Below are 14,657 nucleotides of genomic sequence, written 5' to 3'. Positions count from 1 at the left end.
TCTCTAAGGCTGAGGGCGTGGCTCTGCCAACACCTCCACTTCAGATTTGAACTTTCCAGAAGGCTGAGATATTACATTTTAATTATTTGGTGCCTCTTTATTCCAAAAGTCCCGAGGGAGGGAGGTGTCAGGGGCAGAGCCAGGAGAGGGCACAGAGGTTCAGGCTGTCAATGAAGTAAACCAACAGGAAGGCGGTTCAGTGCCTGCATCAAGAAAGTGCTGACATGAAGTTATATGTTATCTGAGCCAGGTTGAAGGCAGGGACCCATTCTGCTCAGCCAGAGCAAATGGGAGGGCATGACCGAGTGGGGCCAAGAACACAGCCATAGATCCAGGAGGGCTAATGGTGGCAAAGTACTGCTAACACTGTATCAAAGGTTCATCAAATCGCTGGGAAATGGGTCCAGTTTTTAACTGCAAATACACCTGATAATCTATTTGAAAAATGGTGACACAGAAACAGTTCCTGGGACACAAGCAAACTCCCCACTGTTATCCTGTAATGAAAGGAGTTCATGAAAACACATCCCAGGCACCGAGGTCCATTCTCGCCTTAAAAGTCCTATCTGTCCTTTAAATTCATGACCCCTGAACTCTGGGATCCATGACTTTCCTTGGGTTAGACCAGTCTCAGTGTCTGAAATGCCATCCTCCATACCACCCCCTGCTTTCTGATTGATGAGTAAAAGCAAAAATCAATCATTACGACACCAATCGGATATACCAGGCAAGCAAAAGGCAGTCATGCTGGTCACGCTCTGGTCAACCAGGATCAGAGATGCGGACACCACGCCAAGAAAGTGGGTGACTGCCTTTAACGTTCTGCAAATAGAATTAATTGACTCGCCCTCCCGGTCATATGATGGAGCTATTCTGAATCTGGGAAGGAAACCAGAATTTCTCCCTATCAATTCTCTTTTCTCTTCTCTAGACCACGCAGTCTCAAAAGTTTTTATTCTTCTATGATAATCAGTTTAAATGAGGGAACTCCTGCCAAACTCAATGTTCTAATTACATAGTTAGGAAGGGCCTGATAATAATTACTGCAATGTTCTACCCTCAAAAACAGTCAGGCAATGCTGACTGATTTAGATCCAACTTTCTTTTTTTTTCTAAAAAAAATGCATATATATTTTTTAAGCTATCTGAATGTGTATGTATAAAAAATCCACCATCTATGACAGTTAGTATTGATTTCTAACGCAATTAGCTCTGTGTGCTTTTCATTTACAAATAATTCAAAAATATTGATTAAATCCATGAACATAAGCATATTTTATTATCCCTTAGTCTATTATAGTAGCAGACTTTCTCTGAGAAGGCAAGAGTCCTGGGATACCCCTGTGCAGTATCTTTTTGTGCAGGCGAAAAAAAGCTTTCAGACATTCAAATATGATTACAGCAGGGGTCTAAGAGGAAGCATATCAAGGCCAACGGATTGAGTGTTCACGATATTATTCATGGTTGACACGGCTTTTTATAAAATTCTCACTTCTTGTCGCTTAGAATTTTGCTTATTCTTTCTTCTAATTATCAAATTCCATGGTTACTTCTACCAATAAAACAGCAATGTCCTCTTAAAAGAAAAATATCCTCGAGGTGCACAATGCTGCCATTCTGCTTCCATTTCCTCATTCCCTAAGGAAAGCTTCCCTGCCAGACCCCATTCACAGCCAACAGATGCTTGCCAAAAAAGGGCTTAAAATGATAAAACAACTCAGGGATAAAATGCAAAAGCTACATTTATTGAGAGGGAAGAAAAGGTCCACATGTGCAGGACTGAACTGCATATCACCATTCACCAGGGAGGCACCGTAAGTCAAATTATAAATGCTTTAGATAGCTAGAGAGGGTCTTACATAATCAATTCCATAATTTGTCCCACACAGGAGACAATGAGTTTCTGATAAAAATTCCAAAAGACAGAATTAGACTGGTATTTCATGGCTGACTGCTCTGTTGGTTTCAGGAACCCTGTCTCTCACAATAGACAGAGGTCTTCAGGTGAGCCCACCAGCTTCAGGCCTCCAAGGCCCCAGGTCTGACAGACCCCACCCACCTGCTCCTCTCGGTTTTCTCTTTCTCAGTAGATGGCAAGTCCATTCTTCTAGTTGCTTTGTCCAAAAAAAAAATCTACCATCACTCTTGTCTTCATTCTCAGTTTCACAGGTAGTATTATTGGTTATGGGTTAAACTATATTCCTCCAAAAGTCCTATGCTGAAGTCCTAAACCCCAGTATATCAGAATGTACCCTGTTTAGAGTTAGGGTCACTGTAAATAGATGCACTTAAGAAATTTTATAAATGGTCCACAAATATATAAAAAAGTTCAACATCTCTAGCAATTAGAACTATACTGATATTTTATCTCACTCCAGTCAGATTGGCAATTATTAAGAATATAAGTAATGGGCTGGGGTTGTGTCTCAGTGGTAGAGGGCTTGCCTAGCATTTGTGAGGCACTGGGGTCTATCCTTAACACCATATAAAAAAATAAACAAATAAATAAAAGCATGCTGTCATTCTACAATTACAAAAAAAATTAAAGAATATAGGTAACAAGAAATTTTAGTGAGGATGTGGGAAAAAAGGTACACTCATACATTGTTGGTGAGCTGCAAATTAATGCAACCACTCTGGAAAGCAGTATGGAGATTACTCATAAAACTAGGAATGCAACCACCATATGACCCAGGTATCCCACTCCTTGTTATGTATTCAAAAGACTTAAAATCAGCATACTGCAGTGATGCATCAATATAAATATTTATAGCAGTACAAATCACAGCAGCCAAGCTGTGGAGCCAACCTAGATGCCCTTCAACAGATCAATGGATAATAAAAAGTGATATATAGATGCAATGGAGTATTACTCAGCCATTAAGAAGAATGACTTTATGATATTGACTAGTTAATGGCTGGAACTGGAGACTATCATGTTAAGTGAAATAAGCCAATCCCCAAAATTCAAAGGTAGAATATTTTCTCTGATATGCAGAAGCTCATCTAAAATAAGGTAAAGTGAGGATTACAAAAGAATAAAAGAATATTCAGTAGAGCAGACAAAGAGCATGAAGTGGAAGGGAGGAGGGTGGGAGACAGAAAGACAGTGGAATGAATCTGACTTAACTTTTCTATGTACATATATGAATACACCACAGTGAATCTCAACATCATACACATCCACATGACACTAATAAAAAAAATATATGTGTGTGTGTGTGTGTGTGTGTGTGTGTGTAAATAGCAGAAAGATCAGTAGATCAGATGGAAGGAATCAGGGGGAAGGGAGGAGGGGAGGGGAAGTACTGGGGACTGAATTGGAACAAATTATATTCCATGCCTTTATAATCATGTCAAAATGAATCCTGCGGCCATGCACAACTAAAAAGAACCAATAAAAAAAAAAAAAAAGAATTGCTTATGCTGGGGGAGGATAAAGCCCGGATCCAACAGGACTGCTGTGCTGAATGCCCCTGGGAAGAATCCACGTGAAGACTCGAGTTCTGCTGCCACTGCCAAGGAACTTCACAAGCTAAGAGAGGGTCTGGGAAAGAACCTTCCCAGAACTTTCCAGGGGAGCAGGGACCAGCTAACTCCTTGTTCTTGAACTTCTGGCCTCCAGAACTGTTGAAAAGTAAATTCCCATTGTCCCAAGCCACTCAGTTTATGGTCCTTCAATAGAGCAGCCCTAATAATTTTAAACAGCATTCAATCCATCTGCCGATCCTATTGGCTTTATGTACCTCTGATGCTGTTTGCAAATATTTACTTCTCACACTAGGGTTATTCTAGACTCCTCATGAGAAAGTTTTCACAAAAGCAGAATGAGTTTCAATGGGACTTCTATTCTCACAGCTTAGACTTATTTTTAAATTGACTCAGAAGAAATATTGTAAGCTGCAAATGTTTTTTCTTCTCTGCACCCTTGTTCTCTGCATCCATGGCAAGAATGCCTGTCTATCCACCCCGGGCCTGGCACCAATCACACATGGAGGAGGCTGTTCCCTGATCTACCCCAGCTCCTGAAACTTGTAATTTATAGTCACAGCATTCCATGTCAATTCCCTTTTACTTCTAGAAGATGGATGAGGAAATGTATCAAATGAAGTTTTCAACATCCACCAGATTTATATTTTTTCCCTTTGTTTGTTGAAAATTAAGAAACAGAGCTAAACAGGAAAAAATCCAATAGTGACCAGGAGGAGACACATATAATTAGGTGCTAAATTATGTGCACAGAGGATACCTGCTATAAGAGATCAGAGCAGCCTTAGATCAAGGAGCACTGGCCAGAACCTGGAGTCTTGCTGTGTGAGTCCGTGTTTCCTTCTGGTTTGCTCTGTCATCTGTAGATTCTTCTCCGTTTTGGAATTTTAAAGTACTTAGAATGGATTTAAAATTTGAAAGCACACTTAAACATCTTTGTGCACAAGAAATGCTTTTCACTTTTTTTTTTTTTAAACAGGACTGGAAGATGAGAATTTGAAAACCAGAAGGAAGCAAGAGTTATCAACATCATTCATTTACAAAATTCAATTTATGTCGTCTTTTCTCCAGTGAATGAGTGATTGATGGAACATGAAAGAAATGTTTTTAGCCCAAGCAGACCGTTTCTCCCCCATTTGCATGGCTCAAAGTCCTTCTGTAAAAGTATCCACTAGCCTGACCTTATGTTATCTGTAATGTTTTAAATTCTTAAGTTAATGAACAGTATGTTCAATATAGGAGAAGTCATGCTATTATCCCCACAATAAACTTATTTAGTATTATTCCCTGTGCAAACACTACTATGTTTACAGTGATCAGTCTCACATTTTCTCCTATATATCTGACTTTTGTGATAACAAATGGGGAAAAATAATACATTAAAGTATTATTTTGGATTAATAAGCATCTGTTTATTAATTTTTAGCTAATTCAATTTTTACAAATTTAAGTGGTCCTACTACTCAGTAATGTACGAGGTGCTGGGAGCTCAGCCGTGAGCACTCAGACCTTGATGCCTACCAAAGTAGGCAACTGAAGGCCACAAAGGCCAGGGATATCTTTTAAACCACCCCCTTGTCTGGGAGATACAGAGGCTTAAAACTGAATGTAGATGAGTTGTACCAACCCCTGTGTATATTATGTTTTCTTGTATACATTTATACCTATAATAAATTTCAATTTATAATTTAAACACAGCAAGAGATTAATAACAATAACTAATAACCCAATAGAACTACAAAAAATATGCAATAGTAAAACTTGCTTGATAGTAATGAATCATTTAATTCTGGAAATGTACATTTAGTATTTTTGGACCAAGGTTGTCCATGGTAACCGAGACCTTGGAAAATGACACTTGAGATAAAGGGGAACTTTTGTATTTAGAAGGCCAGGAAAGAACTCTAGGGGTGATGGCATTTCAGTTGAACAGTGAAATTTAAAGGGGTAGCCAAACCAACAGTGGGAATATAAACCACAGGGAATGAATACGAGCCTGGAAGCCAGGCGCTTCCATGAGGAGATGCATTTCATTCATGGGTAATGAAAACCACTGCAGAGTCTTCACCAAGGGGGAATGACATCATCAAGTTCAATGTAGGGCCCCATGATCCTGGATGTAAGTTGGACAGAAGATAAGGGTGGTTCTGGATAGCAGAGCCCAGGTACTGGGTAGCCTTAACAATTAGGATAGAGGTGGAGTGGCCTGGATGGGAGGGTGTCAAGGGCAGGTGGGAGGAATTGGAGCCACAGACTTACAATATGGACTGGCCCTCACACAGTGGCTGGCAGCACACGATGGCTGGGGAAAGACACAAAGATGTCTCAGAGAGAGATTATGGTGTTAAATTCCAAAATGTTATGCATTTATTAACATGAAAGATCTGACTTTTCTACCTCATCCATGTAGAAAAAAAAAATCAGCACAGCCTTAGTGACTTAACACAAGTCATTACATGACAGGTCTCAGGTCACAAGCCGATCAAGGTCAGTACCAAGGGCTTCATTCTTACCTGGGGTCTCTAACTGAGCAGCTGGCTCCTGGTGGCCATCTGGGTTCTCAGCTCCTGGCCTCTGAGCCTCATACAGAGATCGGGCCATTTTGTGGCTCTTTTGCTATCCTCCCCTGATCTTGGCCACAGCCAGGGAAGGTTCTCAGGTTGCAGAATCTCATGTACTTATTTTGGGCCCACAAAGATAATCCAGGTCCATCTCCACTCACCATCAGCCAAATGGCAGCTATAATCACACTTACAAGCCTGAACCCTGTCACCAAGCAACATCACCTATCACAGGTTCCAAGGACAAGGACGTGGACATATCCAGAGGCCATTCTTCCAAAGACCACACAGAAAGACACCTTTCTGCCTGAACATCCTGCACATCACACCCAGCACCAGGACATCCTAGAAATTATTTTCATACATTTTCCTCTAAATAGAATGTATCCCGGACCATGTGCCCCTCTGAGCTCTATCTGAAAGACTTTTATTCCCTGGAATATTGCAGCATGTTTCCAACCAAAAATAATCTCTGAATATCAGGTACTTTGTCTTTTTGTCCCCACAACAATGGGAAAGCATTGTCCCATTCTGTGAACTGCTTGATTTACTACTATAGCATTCTTTCATGGCCACAATATTTTAAAATATAAACATTTGTGAGTCTTCAAGGTAATGGGCACAATCTGTATTTAATAAATGAAACAATATATTTAAAAGTACACACACTATTGAATTTTGTAGCATGTCTTAATTCTCTAAAAGGCTAACATCATAGAAACACATATAAAAATCAAGCATCAATTGATACAACACATTTTCTCCTATTTTTGTGACAAAATATTTGAGGAGAAAACATACTGCTAATAAAATTTAACAGCAATTGAAATCACTAGAAGTTCTTTGCAAAAGAGCATGCAATCATAATATATTTTTGTGTTTGACTTAGCACAGAAATGAGAACTTTTATAGAACCAATATCTACAAAACACTAGATTTTGTTGTATTTCTCTCATTACTAATAGCAGTGAAAAGATATAGAAACCACAAAAAAAAAATTACTGGTTCTGAAAATGGCAAATTTCACCAAGAAAGAATAATTTTTTAAAAAGGTGTTTTTTGTTTTTGTTTTTTTTTTTTAAATTCAGACTGATTTTCTAAATTTTTTCCAGATGAGCTCTCTTGATGAAACAACTGGGAAGACTTCTAAAAGTCACCTTAATTCATCAGGATTGAATAAATTGTCATTGATCCTTTGGGGTCAGCAAGCTTACTGCAGGTGGCAGCAGGAACACTTTGCATTTGATATCCACACAGCCCTGTTCCTGCTGCTATCTCACCACGGCATGAGGATGGTCCTGGTTCCCAGCCAGGCCTTCCAAATTGAGGCAAGAATGAAAGGATTAATTTTCCCCTCATTTTGAACACAGTCCAAGATTTAGGGATTAGTGGCATCATTACTATAAAATTATGATCAAAGATAAAAATGTATATTTTATTTAATGATCATTTGTAAACACTGTCCCAAACTGAAGTTATCCTCAAATAAATCATCTCAAAACTCACATCTTCCACATTATGTTTATGAATAATTTAACTATGAATGCACATGGCTGTATCTCTGTATGTGGGAATTTTTTAAGAAGTGTAATTATGAAAATAATAAACTTTTCAAGCATGGTTGGCAACAAACATTTGTTAGTGTCCCCCAAATTTAAGATTATGTTATCTAGGGATTTAAATTTTAATTATTTTACTCCATCTACACATTTTCATAGTTTAAATTTATAGCAGCTGCTAGACTATACCTATAAAACATGTCATAGACTTCCTTGCCCTTCAGCAAACATGCAATAATGCAATATTTTTGTATATTTCTATGTAATTTAAAAAAAAAACTGTGGATGTAGTTTCAATGTACCACAGAGCAAAAATAAAAAGAAAAAGTGTTTTAATAACTTGAGTTTCTTCAAACCAGGATATTAATTCACTATTCTAAATGCTATTTGCTTTTGTTTTCTTGTATGTTAGACTCTTTCCACTGTTGTGATAACCACCAGATAGTGGTGTGTGTGTGTGTGTGTGTCTGTGTGTGTGAAGGGACACTGCCACATCCCTTAATAATATTTTCTACAAAAACAGAAAATTTACATAGTTGCAAATGTCTCTTTGAAACATGAATACAGCAGGAAAAAATTTTGCTTTGGAAAGTTTTGTATTCAAACAAATATTTTTGTTGAGTGAATGAAAAGCAGATCATAGTTAGAAAAAGTTTGTCTTTCATTTCTTTTTTAAAGATCATTATTTTAATTGCATAATTTACAAGAGGTATCAGGCAGGCAGCTTCTTTGATGAACAAGATTGTGGACTCAGAAATCTGAAAGTCTTTAAAGTAAATCCTGGTTTTCAATATTTTTTTTCCTTTGCTACTCATCTGTAAGTCTGCAATATACTAGCATTTATTGGTAAATTTGTGTAGTGATGTCAAAGTAAAATTTCAAGGGAACATGAATAGGTAATATAAATTATAAAATGTTATCCTAATATATTCAGTTAAAAAGAAAAGTACATTTATATTTCAGTATTTCTATAAAACAGCATTCCTTGAATATGTACACTAATTGGAATATTAGTAATAAATATGTGCAATAGATATCTGTATGAAGATTTTAAGCAGCCAATGAGTAGGTCAGAGTATCATTTAATCATCTAGAAGAAACTGATGATTTTTAATGTATATGACTTTGGAGACTAAATCAGAAAAAGAGATCCAATAAATACTTTTTCAATAAAATCCAGCAGAAAGAATCTTACATTTACAATATATATTCCTGAAAAATTGGTCAACATATTTATAACCTGACTTATATTTCAGAAATGTGCTACCCACAGAAAAATAATTTCAACCTTAAAAAGCTTATTTTTAAAACCAATATATTTTTAAACCATTAAAACCCAACTTTCTCATAAAACATTTATAGCAGCATTCAAATGTAAGTGGCTTAGCTTTCCTTCATGCATTTTATCTTTATCATTGATCCCAAAGGAACTCAGCTCTAGACACGCTGAAATAACCATTGTACTTTTCAAGTTGGTTGCTTTAGTAGTAAAGATATAATTCTTCCTTCAGAAACCAAGCCTTGGTTTAAACATAATCAAGGAGTTTTCAAACTTTAAATATGTAAGAACTCCATTTTGCTTCAATTTCCTAAACAGAGGTGCTTAACAGTTTAATGACTATTATTACTAAGGATAATGCACCAGTCATAGTGGAGACCAGTTCCTGGATTAACTGAAGGAGTAGCTCAAGTGTGGGAGCTCCAAGGAAGCAAAGTTGGATGAGCCCATAGAATTTGTTATAGAAATGGAGTCCACAGGGAGAAGGGTACAGAGCCCTCATTCTGTCACTCAAGAATACTACTTGAGCATAATATTCCACCTTGACTTCAAGGCACAGTGTATCTGGGCACAGGTTAAATAGCATAGACCATAAAAATACTACTGAACAAAAATTATACATGGTTTCCGATTAAACTTGCTGGTTTTCTTTATGTTAACCACATGTATGATTGCATTAGTTTACTTCCAATTACTTCATTTTAGTAGCTTTGTGATAAATGAGTCCACTTCACTTTCACAAAACATGCCTCTACTGAGTCACCCTATCACTTTCCAGTGGACCATGGTCAAGGAGTCCTATATTTGTTTCATGACATTATTAAATCCCTTTGGATGGCAAATTGAATTTTCACCCACCCATATGACCACACAGACTAATTATCAAGCATTACTATTGTAAGATATTACTAATTTATACTTTCCTTTCATTTTTTAAGTATTTCCCAGGTTCTTATATAATAAATATATCATATCCTCATAAAAGTTGCCTAAATCATGAACATTCATTTAATCATAATGTAATTTTCACAGCCATACCACTGCCTTTCATTCAAGAATTAGTGTTTCTGAATCTATGGAGAATCATAGATGATTTTTTTATTTTTACCACATCAATTTATTTCATTAAAATATTATTAGATTGAATTCATCTCATTTATTGATTCTTGATTTTACTTCTTGTGCTTTAGGAGTCTGGTTAAGGAAGAAAGATCCTAAGCCAACACAGTGAAGATTTGGGCCTAATTTTTCCTTTATTAGTTCTAATGCCTAAGTCTTTGATCCACTTTGAATTGAGTTTCATGAATGGTGAGAGACAGAGGTTTAATTTCATTTTGTTACTTCCACTTTCCCCAGCACCATATGTTGAATAGACTATCTTTTCTCCAATGTATGTCTTTGGTGCCTTTGTCTAGTATGATAATAACTCTGTTTCTGTGGGTTTGTCTCTGTGTCTTCTACTTTGTACCATTGGGCTACATGTCTATTTTGGTGCCAATTCTATTCCATTTTGTTACTATTGCTCTGTAGTATAATTTAAAGTCTGGGATTGTGATACCTCCTGCTTAGAGCTCTTCTTGCTAAGGATTCCTTTGGTTATTCTGGATCTCTTATTTTTGCAAATGAATTTCATGATTGTTTTTTCTAGTTTTATGAAGAATGTCATTGGGATTTAAGCTTTTTCTCAGCAAAGGAAATAATCAATAACATGAAGAGAGAGCTCACAGAATGGGAGAAAGTCTTTACCACATGCATCCTAGAGAGAGCATTAATCTCCAGAATATACAAAGAACTCAAAAAACTTAACCTCCAAAATATAAATAACCCAATCAATAAATGGGATAAGGAACTAAACAGACACATCTCAGAAGATGATATACAATCAATCAACAAATATATGAAAAAATGTTCAACACCTTTAGCAATTACAGAAATGCAGATCAGAACTACTTTAATATTTCATCTCACTCCAGTCAGAATGGCAATTCTCAATAATACAAGTAACAATAAACGTATGTGAAGATGTCAGGGGAAAGGTACACTCATATATTGCAGCTGGGACTGCAAAGTATGCAACCACTATGGAAAGCAGTATGGAGATTCCTCAGAAAACTTGGGAATGGAGCCACCATTTGACCCAGCTATTCCACTCCTTAGTTTATACCCAAAGGACTTAAAATCCACATACTACAGTGATGCAGCCACATCAATATTTATAGCAGCTCAACTCACAATAGCTAAACTATGGAACCAACTCAGGTGTCCTTCAACAGATGAATGGATAAAGAAAATGTGGTGTATATATATATATATATATATATACACACATACATACACACACACACACACATTGGAATATCACTCAGCCTTAAAGGAGAATGAAATTATGGCATTTGTTGGTAAATGGATTAAGCTGAAGAATATCATGCTAAGCTAAATAAGCCAATCTCAAAAAATCAAAGTCTGGATCTTCTCTCTGATATGTGAATGCTAATAAACAATAAGAAGGGCAGCTAGGGAAGAATAGAGTTACTTTTGATTAGGCAGAAGGGAGTGGAAGGGAGGGGGTATGACACTAGGAAGGACAGTAGAACCAATAGGACATTATTGCCCTATGTGCATATATGACTAAATGACCCATGTGATTCTACATATGCACAACCAGAAGAATGAAAAGTTATATTCTATTTATGATGCTGTATCAAAGTGCATTTTCCTGTCACATATAACAATGAGAACACATAAAAAATAATATTGGAAGAGATGAAAACATGTAACGTATATGGATTGTTATGTATACATGGGTGTATTACTTAGTGATATAATAATGAAAAAATATGCATGTTTATAATATATATTTTCTATCATTCCCCTCAATTATACAAAAAACTATCCAAAATAGTTAATTTATACACACTTCACATTTTTCAAGTTACATACTGGCTAGTTCTTCCCTGTTTATAAATCCCTTCATATAAATTCCCACTTTTTCTTCTTCTCAGTACTCTATCGTGCTCTCAAACAAAACAATTCCTCTTTCCACCCTGGAAACACTTGGCCATTTAATTTATGCTACATGTTCTGCCACTTTGAAAAAAGTCTCTCGTGCTTGGACTTCACTGCTTTCCCTTGAAGCCCTAGATCATCGGCCTCACTCTGTTCATCTTTTTAACAAGCTATTTTCCCATTCTCCAGTTGCTTCATGACTTTATTTCATACTTCATTGATTTAATTTCCCATTTGTTCTTCAAATTTCCACAGTGATTTCACACCACTGGTGATTGTTTTAATCCTACATTGTTTTTATTTACAACGTGCACTGTTCTTTTTTATCTCAGACTACAGACTTGGGCTCATAGCCAGTTTCTATGTCTATATATCATGGCAGAACTTCATGGCTTAGAGTTAATCGCCAAACTTTGACAACTTCTTGTCCTCTTGGAAATGTTTATTTGCATGTGTTTTCAAAACATTTAGTCATCTCCACTGCTTTTTTTTTAAACTTCTTCTGCCTTTTCATTCATTACATTATTTTCAATGCACTTATCTTCTTTGAGAAAATATATATGCATTTATGTAGGGTTTAATGAAAAAAAAATTAGATGCTACTACTATAATACACTGAAATACCACCACCCCTCTGCCAATTCTCTGTGCAAATCTCTAATCTGATAAACAGAGGATCATTTAATATTTGGTTTGTGCAAGAAATATCTTAAAATATAATCAGACAGTGTCCTAACATACAGACAGTAATATATATTATTGACAAGACACTGCAGTTGTTTTTGACAGGCAAGGTACTATTTACAGATGAAAAGAAGGCCTGAAGAGCGTATATAGTTTAAATGATACAATACACAAATAGCAGTGCTAAAATCAGGCTTGTGGCAAAGGACCATGCATTTTCTACTATGTCACCCTCCCTCTTAAATTATAAATTATTTCAAGGAGTAGACTAGACTGGTACACTTTGACATTTCAGAATCTTGGAAAGGCTTCTCAGTCAGCTACTTATTCCTTTGTTTAAGAAACTGAATAAATTTCTCTTCGACTTGGTTGTTCTTTCCCCAAAATGTGAGTGACAATAGCAGCTTCATGGTTCATTGAGATGATGAAATGAAATAGAACATGTTCAAATGTCTGACACATCAGAGATGCTGGGAACATGTTTACTGAATGGGATTTAAATATTCACATAATTACCCAATTACACAGCTTTCTTATGTGGTAGTCACCTGCCAGCAGAGAAAAGCTGTTCTGAACTGAGGGTGCCAGGGTTCCAAACACTGTACACTAGGTGTGTGATTCAAAACACCTGATGATATAGAACCTCAGGAGACTTACCCCAAAACTCAAGGTAAATGTGATCTCAGCATCGTGGTCATGAAATCGTATAATATCTGAGCACATTATTGAGACTCTGTTCCAATTAGCAGAAGCAGTAAAGAGAAATGAACCAGCATATGTCCTTTAATTTATTCATTCATGCAAAAATCACTTGTCGCCATCCCAGTTTGTACTGGACACTGCACTGGGTACCAGGTGACAGAAGCCTGAAGTCCACTGAAGTGCTTTTATTTTTTTTTAATTTTTTTATTTTTATTTTTTTTTTTAGAGAGAGAGAGAGAGAGAGAGAGAGAGAGAGAGAGAGAGAGAGAGAGAATTTTTAATATTTATTTTTTAGTTATAGGCGGACACAACATCTTTGTTGGTATGTGGTGCTGAGGATCGAACCTGGGCCACACGGATGCCAGGCGAGCGCGATACCGCTTGAGCCACATCCCCAGCCCCCACTGAAGTGCTTTTATAACAACATCGCCACTTGATTCTTCTGCAATATGTAAAAAAAAAATGATAACAATGGAATAAATTGAGATAATGAGAGGCAGTCCCTTTTAGCAGAATAAAGCATTTTCTCATATTATTTTCAGCTAACATTTAAAATTAAGTATCTGAAGCCCAGAGACAAAGTACATGCTTTATAAATCATATTTACAAGTTATAAAACAACACTTTAGAATTTCCTTCTCCTACTTCCATTACTTCAAGGAACCAGAACTGTTAGCGAGTGGAAAGTGTTAATTTTCTTATGAGAAGGTGTGGACAAGGCTTTGTGGCTGTTTTTCATGAGAGGGCTCTTTGTATCTCTCAGTGACACAAGAAAGAAGATATTTAAGATGCTAATTTCCTACAGGAATAATATAAGGTTTAGATTCTTTCAGGAATGCTCTTCCGTAATTATCCTTTACAACTCTATCTTCAAAAATGAACACGTTCTTTTGTTGCTCTTGTTCCTTGTGCTAAATAGCATGCTGGCAAAACTCTTGGTTGCTGATAGGCACCAGTTAAGCATGACACTTCTGTGTGAGTGTGCGCTGTGGTTTTATTTTCTGAGTCAATATGCAACAAATGTAATAATGAGCAAATTCTCACAAAGTGTGAGGAATAGCGATAGCTCCCTCTATTAAGGACAAAGCCCTGAACTGATGGTACAGCTGCTTTGGGATCTCTTTCAATGTGCATCAACTTTTGGCTCTGTGTTTAACATCAAAACCCAGGCTTTTCCTTGGTTGTAAATGGTGTAATTTGAGGGGTACTGACATGTATAAAGTCAGAGCTCACTTTTTCTTACCTATAATAATTCAGCGATTACATTTTCCATTTGTGCAATGCTTCTGTGGGGGACATGATAGCCCGGAATATTTGAAATGAGACTGGCTGGTGCCCTCTGGGTATGTAACTAGGAAGTCTCCATAGGTAGCAACT

At 36.7% G+C, this 14,657-nt stretch overlaps 1 protein-coding gene across 2 annotated transcripts in view; it reads right to left on the bottom strand.

Annotated features, from left to right (window-relative positions):
* CTNND2 (catenin delta 2) overlaps nt 1–14,657 on the bottom strand; it is a gene marked incomplete at its 5' end in the record, with an annotated part of 876,397 nt that overhangs the window by 768,852 nt on the left and 92,888 nt on the right. The window lies entirely within an intron of this gene.

This window comes from Spermophilus citellus (assembly GCF_964194105.1).
Source record: "Spermophilus citellus genome assembly, chromosome: 1".
Classification (NCBI taxonomy): Eukaryota; Metazoa; Chordata; class Mammalia; order Rodentia; family Sciuridae; genus Spermophilus; species Spermophilus citellus.
This window is presented reverse-complemented; position numbering and strand designations above follow the sequence as displayed.